Below are 13558 nucleotides of genomic sequence, written 5' to 3'. Positions count from 1 at the left end.
ACTAATGCAAATTATCCTCTGACCTCCACACAAGCACTGCAGGACACATATACACACGCGCTCGCGCACACACACAAAAGTAAATATAATTTTTAAAAATAATTTTAAAGAAAGGAATCTCCAAATGGCATAGACCTGCGGTCCTAGTACTTGGGAAGAAGAACCAGAAGCATCACAAGCTGAAGGCCAACATGGACCACATAATAAGACCTATGAAACAGAAAGGAAAAGGAATGAAAAGATAGGAGGGGAGGGACAGAGGCTCCCTCAGTTTTATCAGGAAACTCTACTCAAAAAGTAATTATTGTCCAGGTAGCGATGGCACACACACCTTTAGTCACAGCACTTGGGAGGCAGAGGCAAGTGCATCCCAAAAGCACTGGGATTGAAAGTGTGCACCCAGAGCCTATTTGATAAAAATCAACAGCAATTAGCACCAAATAACAAAATGTTAATAACTAGTTCAAGTGGAATCAGTCAAAGGTGACTATTACCTTGAATGTTATTTAATGAAGTCCTAAAAGTTTTAGCAAAGAGAATTTAACTTCCAGGCACTGCAAATAAACAAAAAAGAAATTATGTGATTTGACCAGTTATTGGGAGAAAAAATTTTAGATGACTCTAAAGTGTGTCACTATAGAGACATTTATTTTTAAATCTTACTGCATTTATCAAAGGAATTACAAGTTATTTAGATCATTCTTATAATAAGAACCTATAAATACAAATAATCCATTTTCAAAAGTAACAAAATTTAGAAAAATGACATTAGAAAGGGCATAATAAAATACTTCTTACTTGAAAGTAATAATAATACTTCAATGAATGATGAAAAGGCGTTTATAACAAAATTAGTGTAACATGTGACCTGCTATTAATACAAATATATAACAAAAACAGTGATTCACTCGCTGGGAATATAGCTCAGTTGGTAGAGTTCTCACGTAGCAAGCATGAAGCCTGGGTTTGATCCCCAGCAACAAACGTAACCAAGTGCACCAGCACACACCTATAATCCCAGAACACAGAAGTATAGGCAAGAGGGTCAGTAGATCAAGATCGTCGTCAGTTACATAGCAAGCTCAAGGTTACCTTGGGAAACGTGAAACTTCATCCTTAAACACATATAAATGAAACCACAGATTCTTCTAAAAAGTAAGTACATGCATATGTCAAGAAGAATTACAATTTTTGATTTCTTTCATTGCTGGATCCCCAATCTAGTATTTCACATGGACTAGGCAACTATTTTACCATTCATATCTATATCCCCACCCTGATAAAATTTGTGTAAACTGTACAAAATCATGTTAAAATGCAATACATTAATAAACAACTTAGAAAGAGGGAGGGAGGGAGGGAGGAAGGGAGGGAGGGAGGGAGGGAGGGAGGCAGGGAGGGAGGGAGGCAGGGAGGAAGGAAGGAAGGTAGGAAGGAAGGAAGGAAGGAAGGAAGGAAGGAAGGAAGGAAGGAAGGAAGGAAGGAAGGAAGGAAGGAAACATACTTCAGAAAGTGTGAAGTCCCAGTTTTATTCGAGTTACTAAGGTAGGAAGATTACTTGGGGGTTTGAGATCAGTCTTCATAACAGGGACTCTGTCTCAAAACCAAAACAGCAAGAGAAATGTCTCAGTGAGTAAAAATGCTTACTGTATGAGCTGCAAGCAGGCCTGAGTTCAAATCCCTAACACAAAGGCAAATACCAAGTAACTTCACCATAGGAATAGGGAGACAGGAGGATCCCAGGAGTTTGCTGGACAACCAGTCTAACCAAGTGTACAGTTTCAGGTTCACTGAGAGACCCTGTCTCAAAAATAAGGTGGAGACCAACAGAAAAATGCCCTCATCTTTGTACACTCATACATAAATATGGTAACCCCTCCATACCTGTGTCCAGACAACACACACAAACATACAAAAACAAAACAAACTTTTAAAAAGTAATAAACAGTACCTTGCCTCAGATAAGTATGTCTGATATAATAAATCTAATTAAAATATAAAAATAGGGACTGGAGAGCTAGCTCACTGGTTAAAAGCAATGGCTATTCTCCCAGAGGACCTGGGTTCAACTCCCAGCACTCATATTACAGCCTACAACTGCCTGTAACTCTACATCAAAGGGATCTGACACCATCATACAGGCAAAATACCACTGCACACAAAAAGTTACAATAAAATGTATAATAATAAAAATTTCCTGCCAGACATGGTGACCCAGGAATATAATCTTAGTACTTACTTGGGAATTTCAGGTAGAAAGATTAGAAAGTCAAAGTCAGCCTCACTATACAACATAGTCATCCTGACCCTGGGCCACATCACACCTTGTCTCAATAGTACAAAAATAAATATATAAATAAATTAAAAATAAAGAATAAAGTACCTGCTTCATGTATACTAGACCCCAAACTGATCGTTGCCACCACTAATAGGAAAAGATATGGGGGTGGCTGTAGTGGTATATTATTTATGATTTATTAAAGCTTGCCTGAGGATTCAGAAAAGGAAAGTCAGCCACAAACCTTAGAAGCCAGGCACACATGCTTAAATCCAGCAGCCAGAAGCTAGGAGGTGGTGGTACACACCTTTAATCCTAGGACTCGGGATTAAGAGATGGTGGATCGCTGTGAGTCCAAGGCCACCCAGATTTACACAAGAGTGAATCAGTCTAAAAGAGAATTATAGCTCACACTTTCAATCCCAACATTAAGGAAGTATGTAAGACAGAAGCAAGGTCCCAGAAAGAATTAGTTTTCCACCCACACTGAGGAGAAGCAACCCTTTGAGACTCGTGCATGGATCAGCCCTTTCAGCCTGAGCTAGAGGTGAAAGTTAGTGGTCAGTCGACTGCTTTGCTTTTGTGATATTCAGCTTGAAGCTTGAACCCCAATTACTGTCTCTGGCTCTTTTATTTTTTGTGTTGGGGGCAGTGCGCATCTACAATCCCAGTACTCCTAGGATCAATATGGGAGGTAGAAACAGGAAAATCACCCAGAAACTCAAAAGCCAGTATGTTCAGTAGTAACATGAAGGACCTTGCTCCAGCAAGTTGTTCTTTCTCCACTACCCCTTTCTCTCACATACACCCCAACTCTCTCATACACACAAACATACATACTCTCTCATACACACACACACACCTACCTTTCTCACATATCCACAAACATACAATCTCTCTCTCCACTCTCCCTCCCTCTCCCCCTCACATACACACACCATATTAAAATATATATATTTAAAAGACAACTATACATTAACACCAAAAACTATCCAAATTAAATAAAGCTAAATAATAGCTATACATGGTAGCTAATACCTGCAATGCCAACAGTTGAGGTCAATATAGGAAGGTCTGCCCCAAGCAAAAGATAAAAATCAGGGGAAGAAAGACAACTCAGTAGTCCCTGCTCTTCTAAACAGCCGGGCTGTATTTATTCCTAGCACCCACCTGAAAGCTAATATCTGTTTCTCCAGTCCCAGAGAATCCACATACAGACACTACACCCATGGTCCACAGACACCACATGCAGACAAAACACCCATACTCATAAAAGAAGAAATTTTTAAATGTTAAAATAAGAAAAAAAGGGCGGTGGTGGCGCACGCCTTTAATCCCAGCACTCAGGAGGCAGAGGCAGGCGGATCTCTGTGAGTTCGAGGCTGGGCTGGACTGACAGCCTCTAAAACAATACAGAGAAACCCTGTCTCGTAAAAAACAAAAAGAAAAAAAGAAGCATGATGATTTTTTTTTAAACTACAAGGCATCACATTTAGATAATTAAATACATCAACAAGGTCATGGACAAGATGCACATATACATACACTTAAGGTAAATTCAATCCTAGCACTTTTTTCTGTTTTTTGGTTTTGTTTTGCTAAGAACATAGCAAGAAGAGCTCAGCTCAGTCAAAGGAGTGCAGGCCGTGCATTCACACAGAGCTGCAGATTCAAGCCACAGCACCATGTAAGGCATGGAAACACAGAGCTGTAAGTCTAACACACAAAAAATGTATGCAGGAAGACCAGAAATTCAAGGCTGTCCTCTGCTACAAAATCAAGTGTGAGGTCAACTGAGACCCTAACTCACATGAACAACAAATAAAATTTAACAAAAATGTGATATAAACAGGAAAAAGAATAAGTAAAACAATCCTTGTCAATTTTCAGGCATGTTTCCCATCAGGCTGTCATGACATATTATATAGTTAGCTTAATTAAAAAACAGGGTTTTATGGGGCTGGAGAGATAGCTCAGAGGTTAAGAGCACTGGCTGCTCTTCCAGAGGTCCTGAGTTCAATTCCCAGCACCCACATGGTGGCTCACAACCATCTATAATGAGATCTGGTGCCCTCTTCTGGCCTGCAGGCATACATGCAGGCAGAACACTGTATACATAATAAATAAAATCTTTAAAAAAAAAACAGGGTTTTAACTACTACTGGCACAAATAAAAGTCAGTGACTTTGCACACCATTTAGAAGAAGACACTACTAAACAATAAGATAATTCATTAACATTATGACAAGAGAAAAAGTCTCCTTCCCACCCAACACTAAATTTAAGAGTTTATCAGAAGGTAGGCATGATGGTACATACCTTTAATACTTGGGAGGCAGATAAACAAAGTCGATTCTTGTGAGTTCCAGGCCAGCCTGGGCTACACAAAATCAGGTTGTTCCAGGACAGCCAAGACTATACAAAGAAACTATCAAAAAACAAAACAAACAAAATAGAAGGCAAAAACCAATGATCATTGATTGGGATATAATTGATCTTTCTTTATATATATATATATTTTTTAAGGTAAATCTCGTATATCTAGGGCTAATCTCGAACTTGCTATGTAACCAAGGATGGCCTTGACTTTCTGATCTTCCTGCTTCCTCTTGCCAAATGCTGATTACAATTGTACATCACCATTCCAGGTCTATGCAGTGCTAGACATAAGGTTTCAGACATCCTGAGTAAGCATTCCACCAGCTGAACTGTAGCCCACATCCCTATAATCTACCTTTCCAACCTAGGATTCTCCAAAATAAAATAAAGGGGAAATGTGAACCACAAAAAAATAACAATGCATTTATTATCATTCAATTAAATTATACATATGCAAAGTATACCACCGTGGATAAAACAATAATGGAGTAACTAGAAAGTTCACTGTACAAAATATTTAGAGAACTGCCATAACTCAATAAAGATAAGCAACAATGGGAAATGGACAACAAATTTAACAAAATCTCACAAAATTTTTAAATGGCCAATAAACAAATAAATAATAGAATTCAATAAAAAATATTCAGATGGATTACTATTAATGATTACTAATCGGGGAAATACAAAAATTGAAACAAAAATGAAGGACCAGCAGAATGGCACCTGACGCCCAACCCAAGATTGGTAACTTGAGTTTAATTCCCAGGGTCCACAGGGTGGAAGGAAAGAAAGGTTTCATATAAGTTATACACTGACTTCTCTATGTACAACGTGACACAACCACACAATACCCATATAAACAAACATAAATAAATTTAAAACAAGTAAATACAGAAAGTGAGTTCCATATTGTAATTCCCATTCTCTTAATATTTTTCAAGTTTTACAGATGAAGTGTGGGCCAGACTTGAGGTGACTACACTAATTCACCAATGCAAAGGAACCAAGTCTTGGTGCCATACGTCTCTAATCCTGGCACTTGGAAGGCAGAGGCAGGTGGATCTCTGTGAGTTCAAGGCCAGCCTTGTCTACAAAATTCCAAGACAGGATGCAAAACTACAGAGAAACCCTTGGGAGGGGGGGTATAAATGAATGAAATGCTCCGGAATATATATAGTTTGTTTGTTTTTTCAAGACAGGATTCCTTTGTGTAATCTTGCAGACTAGTTTGGCCTCAAACTCACAAGGATCCACGTGCTTCCGTCATTGCTAGAATTAAAGGTGTGTATCACCACTGTTCCACAGGAATTGAAGTTAGCATTCCTACAAAATGTGAGAATTCATATTCCTTAGCTACAAGCAATCACCTACAAAAGGAAGTAAACTATGTCGGGTGGCAACCGCAAGAACCACCTGTTATTCTCAGATTCACATGAGCTAATCATTGTTTTCACATTTTAATTGGTTGGGGGTAATCAAAGAAATAATGTTTCCTGACACAAGAAAATTATATGGAATTGAAGCATCAATAAACTTTTATTGGAAGCAAACACACTAACTCATTCACATATTGCTTATGACATTTCAGCTGAATCATGACATAGTGATATTGATAAAACAGAGACATGCATCTAAAGTCCAAAATGTTTATTATCTTCCATTTTAAAACGTATACAGACAGGTGGTAGTGGCATATGCCTTTAATCCCAGCACTTAGGAGGCAGAGGCAGGCAGATCTCTGTGAGTTTGAGACCAACCTGGTCTACAAGAGCTAGTTCCAGGACAGCCTCCAAAGCCATAGAGAAACCCTGTCTCGAGGAAAAAAAAAAATTTATACCAACCCTGCCACAGACCAATAAATGTTAAAACTGTTTTAGACAGGATCACTGTAACAAACACATCTTAAAACAGAATTCTAGCAATGCATTTGTGGTGCACGCCTTTAATCCCAGCACTCGGGAGGCAGAGGCAGGCAGATCTCTGTGAGTTTGAGACCAACCTGGTCTACAAGAGCTAGTTCCAGGACAGCCTCCAAAGCCACAGAAAAACCCTGTCTCGAAAAAACAAAAACAAAAACAAAAAAAACCAAAAAAAAAAAAACCAACAGAATTCTATATACCATATTTTAACATTTATGTGTATGAGTGTTTTACCTTTGTGAATGTTTTGCCTCTGTATACCATGTGCATACAGTGAGTGCCCTCAGAGGCTAGAAGAAGATAACAAATCCCCTGGAACTATAGTTACTGACTGCTATGAGCCACCATGTGAATCGAACCTACCTCCTACTGAAGCACAGCCACCTCTCCAGTCCCTGTTTTATTATTTCTTATTATGTGTGTGGGGGGTGGGGAGAGCACATGTATACTGTGCATACAGTGAATATGTGGGATCTAGTGAAGTGGGCTCTGTCCTTCCGTTTTTATAGAAGATGGGGGATGAAACTCAGGTCACCTGGCATGCATGGCAAACACTTTTACCTACTGAACCATCTTCCCAACCTGTACAATGTGCTTTCTTACATTCTATTATGGAAAATACATGACAAGAATGCTAACACAGGAAATCTGTATAATAGAAAACCTGAAAACATCAAGAACTCCATAAACATTAGGACATACTTTAAATTTTTTAGTGATTTCTCCAGATTTATTCTGTCTTGTTTAAGTTTTGCTTTTTGCTTTTTTTTTCCTTTTTTTAATTTAAATTAGAAACAAGCTTATTTTACATGTCAATCCCAGTTCCCTCTCCCTACCCTCCTCCCCTGCCCCTCACCAACTCCTTATCCCATGCCCTTTCTGCTCCCCAGGAAGGGTAAGGCCTTCCATGGGGGATCTTAAAAGTCTACTATATCTTTGGAACAGGGTCTAGGCCCTCCCGTGTGTCCAGGCTGAGAGAGTATCCCTCTATATGGAATGGGCTCCCAAAGTCCATTCGTATACTAGGGATAAATACTGATTCACTACTAGAGGCCCCATAGGTTGCCCAGCTCTCCTAACCAACACCAATGTTCAGAGGGTCTGGGCCAGTCCTATACTGGTTTCCCAGCTATCAGTCTGGGGCCCATGAGCTCCCCATTGTTCAGGACAGCTGTTTCTATGGGTTTCTATAGCCTGGTCTTGACCCCTTTGCTCATCACTCCTCCCTCTCTACAACTGGATTCCAGTTCAGCTCAGTATTCAGCTGTGGGTGTCTGCTTCTGCTTCCATCAGCTACTGGATGAAGGTCCTAGGCTGGCATATGAGGTAGTCATCAATCTCATTATCAGGGAAAGGCATTTAAGGTAGCCTCTCCACTATTGCTTAGATTGTTAGTGCCATTCGTATAGATCTCTGGACTTTTCCCTAGTGCCAGATTTCTCTTTAAACCTGCAATAGCTCCCTCTATTATGGTATCTCTTTTCTTGCTTTCCTCTATTCCCCTAACTCAATCTTCCTGCTGCCTCATGTCCTCCTCTCCCCTTATCTTCTCCTCTTCTCTTTCTCCTAACTCCCTCTCCACTCCTGCCATGCGCCCAATGTGTTCAGGAGATCCTATCCTTCCCCTTCTCTGGGGGACCATGTATGTCTCTCTTAGGGTCCTCCATGTTTTCTAGCTTCTCTGGCAGTAAGACCACTAATATTGAGGGAAAGTAAGGACCACTGAGTGTTAATTCTTGTTTGTTTTGGATCTGCTGCTGGTGGTGGTGGTGGTGGTGGTATAGTATGTGGATTTACCCTGCTTTTTCTTTTGGCTTTTTAAAGTGGGATTATCTATTGCCTATGTTTTTGTGAGTGTAATTAACTTCCTTAGGTTGGAGCTTTCCTTCCAGTACTGCCTGTAGGGCTGGATTAGTGGGTATGCATTGTTTAAATCTGGTTTTGTCATGGGATATTTTCCATCTATAGTGATTGAAAGCTTTGCTGGATATAATAATCTGGGCTGGCATCTGTGGTCTCTTAGTGTTGGTAGAATATCCATCCAGGGCCTTCTGGCTTTCAGAGTTTGCATGGAGAAGTCAGGTGTAATTTTGTTGGTTTGCCTTTATTTGTTACTTGCCCTTTTTCCTTTGCTGCTTTTAATATTCTTTCTTTATTCTGTACGTTTGGTGTTTTGATAATTATGTGGCGAGGGGACTTTTTTTGTGGTCCACTCTATTTGGTGTCCTGTAAGCTTCTTGTACTTTCATTTGCATGTCTTTCTTTAGGTTGGGAAAGTTTTCTTCTATAATTTTGTTGAATATGTTTTCTGCACCTTTGGGTTTGGTTTCTTCACCTTCTTCAATACCTACTATTCTTAGGTCTGGCCTTTTCACAGTGTCCCATATTTCCTGGATATTTTGTTAGGGGTTTGTTGGACTTAAGATTTTCTTTGGTCAATGAATCTATTTCTCCTAGTGTATCTTCAACCCCTGAGATTCTCTCTTCCATCTCTTGTATTCTGTTGGTTATGCTTGCATCTGGAGTTCCTGATCATTTACCCAGTTTTTCTATTTCCAGCATTCCCTCAGTTTGTGTTTTATTATCTCTACTTCAGTTTTCAGGTCTTGAACTGTTTGAATTATTTCCTTCATCTGTTTGTTTTTTTCTTGGCTTTCCTTGCTTTAAGAGATTTGTTGATTTCTTGCATCTTCTGGTTTGCTTTTTATTCCATTTCTTTAAGGGATTTTTTCATATCCTCTTTGAGGGCCTCTATCATTTTCATGAAGTTGTTTTTAAGGTCATTCTCTTCTGCTTCATCTGAATTGAGATGTTCAGATCTTGCTGGTGCAGAGTCCCTAGACTCTGGTGGTATCATACTGGCTTTTCTGTTGTTGAATGTGTTTTTATATTGTTGTCTTCTCATCCCTTCTTCCAATGGGTGAGGTGGGGTCCCTTCCTCTCCTGGTGGGTATGGGTTCAAGGTTCTCTTTCAGTGGGTGCAAGCAGGTCTAATACTCTATGGGTCTCACGTTGGGTGTAGGAGTGTCTGAGATACTCCCTCTCCTGGTGAGAGCAGACAGGACTAGCACAGCAGTGTCAAGAGACTGGATTGCTTGGACCTCCCGGGGTGAGTAAACCTGCCCACGGTCCCCACCAGGAGATCCCAAAGAAAGCAAGCAGCAGTCGGGCCTGAGACAGGGTCCATCCTCACCTCTCCCGAGTGGGGGCGGGTCTAGCACAGCAGACTCTGGATTGCTTGGACTGCTGGGGGTGAGTGGACTTGCCCACAGTCCCCAAGCCAGGCTTTAAAATTTTATTTAAGTTACTACAGGTTGCAAATTGAATCTAGTATCTGGCACAGGTTTGGTTTCAGTTTTTTATATGCACACCTATGCACATGCATGCACAGGTACACACATACTGGTCTGGGTTTTTTTTTTTTTAAGGCAACATTAAATTCTAGCACAGGATGACCTAAAACTTACTACATGCCCAGGCTGACTTCCAACTCATAATTCAGCCTTCTGGTAGTGAAACTACATATGTGACCCACCCAACATACCTGCCTTTTTTAAATTCTAGTGTATCATATACGTAAAACACAAAACTACAAATTTTCTCAAAGAAATCAGGTAGAACGCTTCATGGCCCTAAAATTGGCAATGATTTCCTGAACTTGGCACCAAAATTACAGTTAGCAAAGCAAAAATAGAAAAGTGACTACATAAAACTAGAAAACTTTTAAACATCAATGGAAACAATCACAGTGAGAAGACAAAGCAAAGAAATCCAAGGTTTCTGCAAATCACATAACTGGAAAAGGTTAATACTCAGGATATATGAAGATTTTTTATTAAACAAAAAGACCCCAGATAACCTCATAAGCCAGGCAAAGGACTTGAAGAGAGATTTCTACAAAGACATGATAGCCAACAAGCCAGCCAGTCACTCAACATTAAAGAAATACAAATCATAAACTACAGTGAGATATTTAGGGACCAGAAAAGGACTTTAGATTCCCTGATAGGCAAACAGGAGGGGGCATGACCAGGTAATAAAGGTGGTAAGCTTCCAAGATGGCTGGCTCCTTTCATATTCTCTGACCTGAGACAAAAACCCTAGCCCTGCTGCTGATGGATTGGCCAGAGTTCAGGGCAGATCTGACAAGTTTTACCTCACAAACAACCACCAACCCAATTAGAGGAAGAAGACCCAATGCAAGACTAAAAACCCAGCCCATGAGTAGAGTGCATTTTCCGGCTCCTCAGTGCCCCCTCAGCTTTGCAGGATTTCTCTGTGTGTGCTTGCTGTACACGTATACACATTTCCTCATCTCTTCCTTTGCTGGCTGATTTGGTCTGCTGTGTTTGAGGAGTTCCTTGCTGCTACTTGTGACACTAGAGATGTATCTGGCCTTTTAATTTTTTAACGGGCAGAAAGAAAAAACACATCCAATCAAGACCCCTAGGCAGTAACAATATTACATATTAATTATAACAGATACCATTAAAAACACAGAAAATAACAGAGGGAGTTAAGGATGTGTAGATATTAAAATCCTACATGGTTAATGCTAAAATATTACATAATAATTTAGAAAAAATAATACAGTTCAAAAATTTAACAAAGCCTGGCGTTGGTGGCGCACACCTTTAGACCAAGTACTCAGAAGGCACAGGCAGGCGGATCTCTTGAGTTTGAGGTCAGCCTGGTCTACAGAGCGAGTGTCAGGACAGGCTCCAAAGCTACACAGAGAAACAAACAAAAAAATGAAACTAAACTTGCAATATGATTTAAGAATCCCACTTCTAGCATATTTTTTTGAGAAGTCTCTCTTCCATTCATCAGCAAATTTATTGACTGGATTATTTGAGTTATTTTGTTGTTGCTTACTTAGGTGTTTGCCTTTTTGCAGTTTTCTGTATTTCCTAAATACTAAACTTCTGTCTTAAGTACATTTAGCAAAGAGCCATTCCCCTCACCTTCTAGAAGCTCTCACTGACTTGTGGTGCAAAAGCTTTTGAATTTCATTGTACTCCCTGTCAATTTTTGGTACTATTTCCTATGCAACTGGATTGCTTTTCAGAAAATACCTGACTATCCCTTACTCTTTGAGTGTTTTTCCTATGTTTTTCTTTGGCAATTTCAAAGACTCTAACATTAAGTTCTTTAATCAAATCTTTTTTTTCCTGATATTTATTTATTAGACCTTTGCAGTGTTGTCTTTGAATGGCTTTTAAATAGGTCCATTTAATTATGCTGGTACACTCAGCAAATGGATAAATACAGATTTAATCCAAGATTTTAAAGATGGGCAACACCAGTAAGCATCTGGTACATGAATATATTACACAACTAAAAATCTCCCCGCAAATCATGAAAATCTTGAGGTGATTTATGTATTTGAAATGTCTCTATTTTAGTGAAGTATACACACAGGTTTATCTTAACAGAAAAACTCTTATCTTTAATCAAATCTTAATGTTGTATAATGAGGAAAACATGGATAATGTTTCATTCTTCTGCATACAGAAATCCAGTTTTCCCAGTCCCAGGTACACAAGCTATTGTTTTCCCAATAAACATTTTCACAGCCTTTCAAAGGAAAATTGGGTGGTTACAACACTACAGACTTATTTCAGGGTCCTCAGGTCTATCCCACCAGTCTATGTGTTTGTTTTTGTGCCAACAGCATTCTGGTTTTATTGCTAGGCACTATAATATAATTTGGGACTAGGTACTACAATACCTCCATCACTGTTCTTTCTGCATAGGATACTTGTAGCTATCTGTCATACTTTGTGTTTCAATATTAATTTTTTTCTAATTCATGAAGATAACACTGGGGTTTCGATGGGTACTGCATTGAATTTGCAGATCATTTTAAATAACACAGTCATTTTTGTAATATTACTTCTTTTGCCAACTCAGATCTTTCCAAACCTAGTGTCTTCCCTGGATTTTTTCTTCAGTGTTTACAGTTTTAGTTTTGCTTTGCTTGTTTGTTTCTCTTTGGTTTTTCGAGATAGGGATTCTCAATATAATACAGTTTTTACTGTAGAGGTTTTTCATTCCTTGCTTATGTTTATTCTTTCTTGTCTTTTTGTTTTTGTTTTTCAAGACAGGGTTTCTCTGTAGCTTTGGAGCCTGTCCTGGAACTCACTCTATAGACCAGGATGGCCTCAAACTCACAGAGATCCACCTGCCTCTGCCTCCCAAGTGCTGGGACTAAAGGTGTGCACCGCCACCACCCAGCACTCTTGATTATTCCTGGAGTTGGCTTGGCTCTGATTTTATTTTGAAGCTATCATGGATGAGATTTGTTTCCTTTCTCTTGGCAAGTTTAACATTGGTTAATACATAAAAAGGTACTGATTTTTGTTGGTGGATTTTGTGTCTGACAAAATTGGCAAAAATATTTTTCAAATAGGGTGGTGGTGCCACACACCTTTAATTCCAGCACTCGGGAGACAGAGGCAAGAGATCTCTGTGAGTTTGAGGCCAGCCTGGTTTATAGAGAGAGTTCCAGGACAGGCACCAAAGCCACACAAAGAAACCCTGTCTCAAAAACAAAAACAAAAAAAATTTTTGCATGAATTCAGAGGGTTTTTTTGTTGTTTTGTTTTTTTAAAGATTTTATTTATTTATTTTATGTATGAGAGCTCTAGCTTCATGTCTACCTTTATGCCAGAAGAGGACATCAGATCCCAGTATAGATGGTTGTGAACCATCATGTGGTTGCTGGAAATTGAACTCAGGACCTCTGGAAGAATAGCCAGTGCTCTTAATTTCTGAGCCATCTCTCCAGGCCCGAATTAAGAGTTTTATGTTGGGCTCCTTAGGATCTTCTGGTTTTTTGAGGCAGAATTTCTGTGCGTAACAGCGCCGACTGTCCTGGAACTCACTTTGTAGACCAAGCTGGCCTCAAACCCATAGAGATTCAGATGCCTCTGCCTCCCCCAGTGCTGGAATTAAAGATGTACTTAAGATCTTTTAGTAT

The 13558-nt window shown here is 39.5% G+C and overlaps 1 protein-coding gene across 4 annotated transcripts in view; it reads right to left on the bottom strand.

The window, feature by feature from the left end:
• Positions 1-13558, bottom strand: part of Zmym4 (zinc finger MYM-type containing 4) — a 119293-nt gene that overhangs the window by 72671 nt on the left and 33064 nt on the right. The window contains exon 3 of one of the 4 annotated variants that reach the window (XM_040756612.1): positions 495-554. The exons of the other annotated variants lie outside the window; for them this stretch is intronic. The gene's annotated coding sequence lies outside the window, so the exon portion shown is untranslated. The remainder of the gene's footprint in view (positions 1-494; positions 555-13558) is intronic. 4 annotated transcript variants of the gene reach the window in all.

This window comes from Mesocricetus auratus, unplaced genomic scaffold (genome assembly GCF_017639785.1).
Source record: "Mesocricetus auratus isolate SY011 unplaced genomic scaffold, BCM_Maur_2.0 Super-Scaffold_100014, whole genome shotgun sequence".
Classification (NCBI taxonomy): Eukaryota; Metazoa; Chordata; class Mammalia; order Rodentia; family Cricetidae; genus Mesocricetus; species Mesocricetus auratus.
This window is presented reverse-complemented; position numbering and strand designations above follow the sequence as displayed.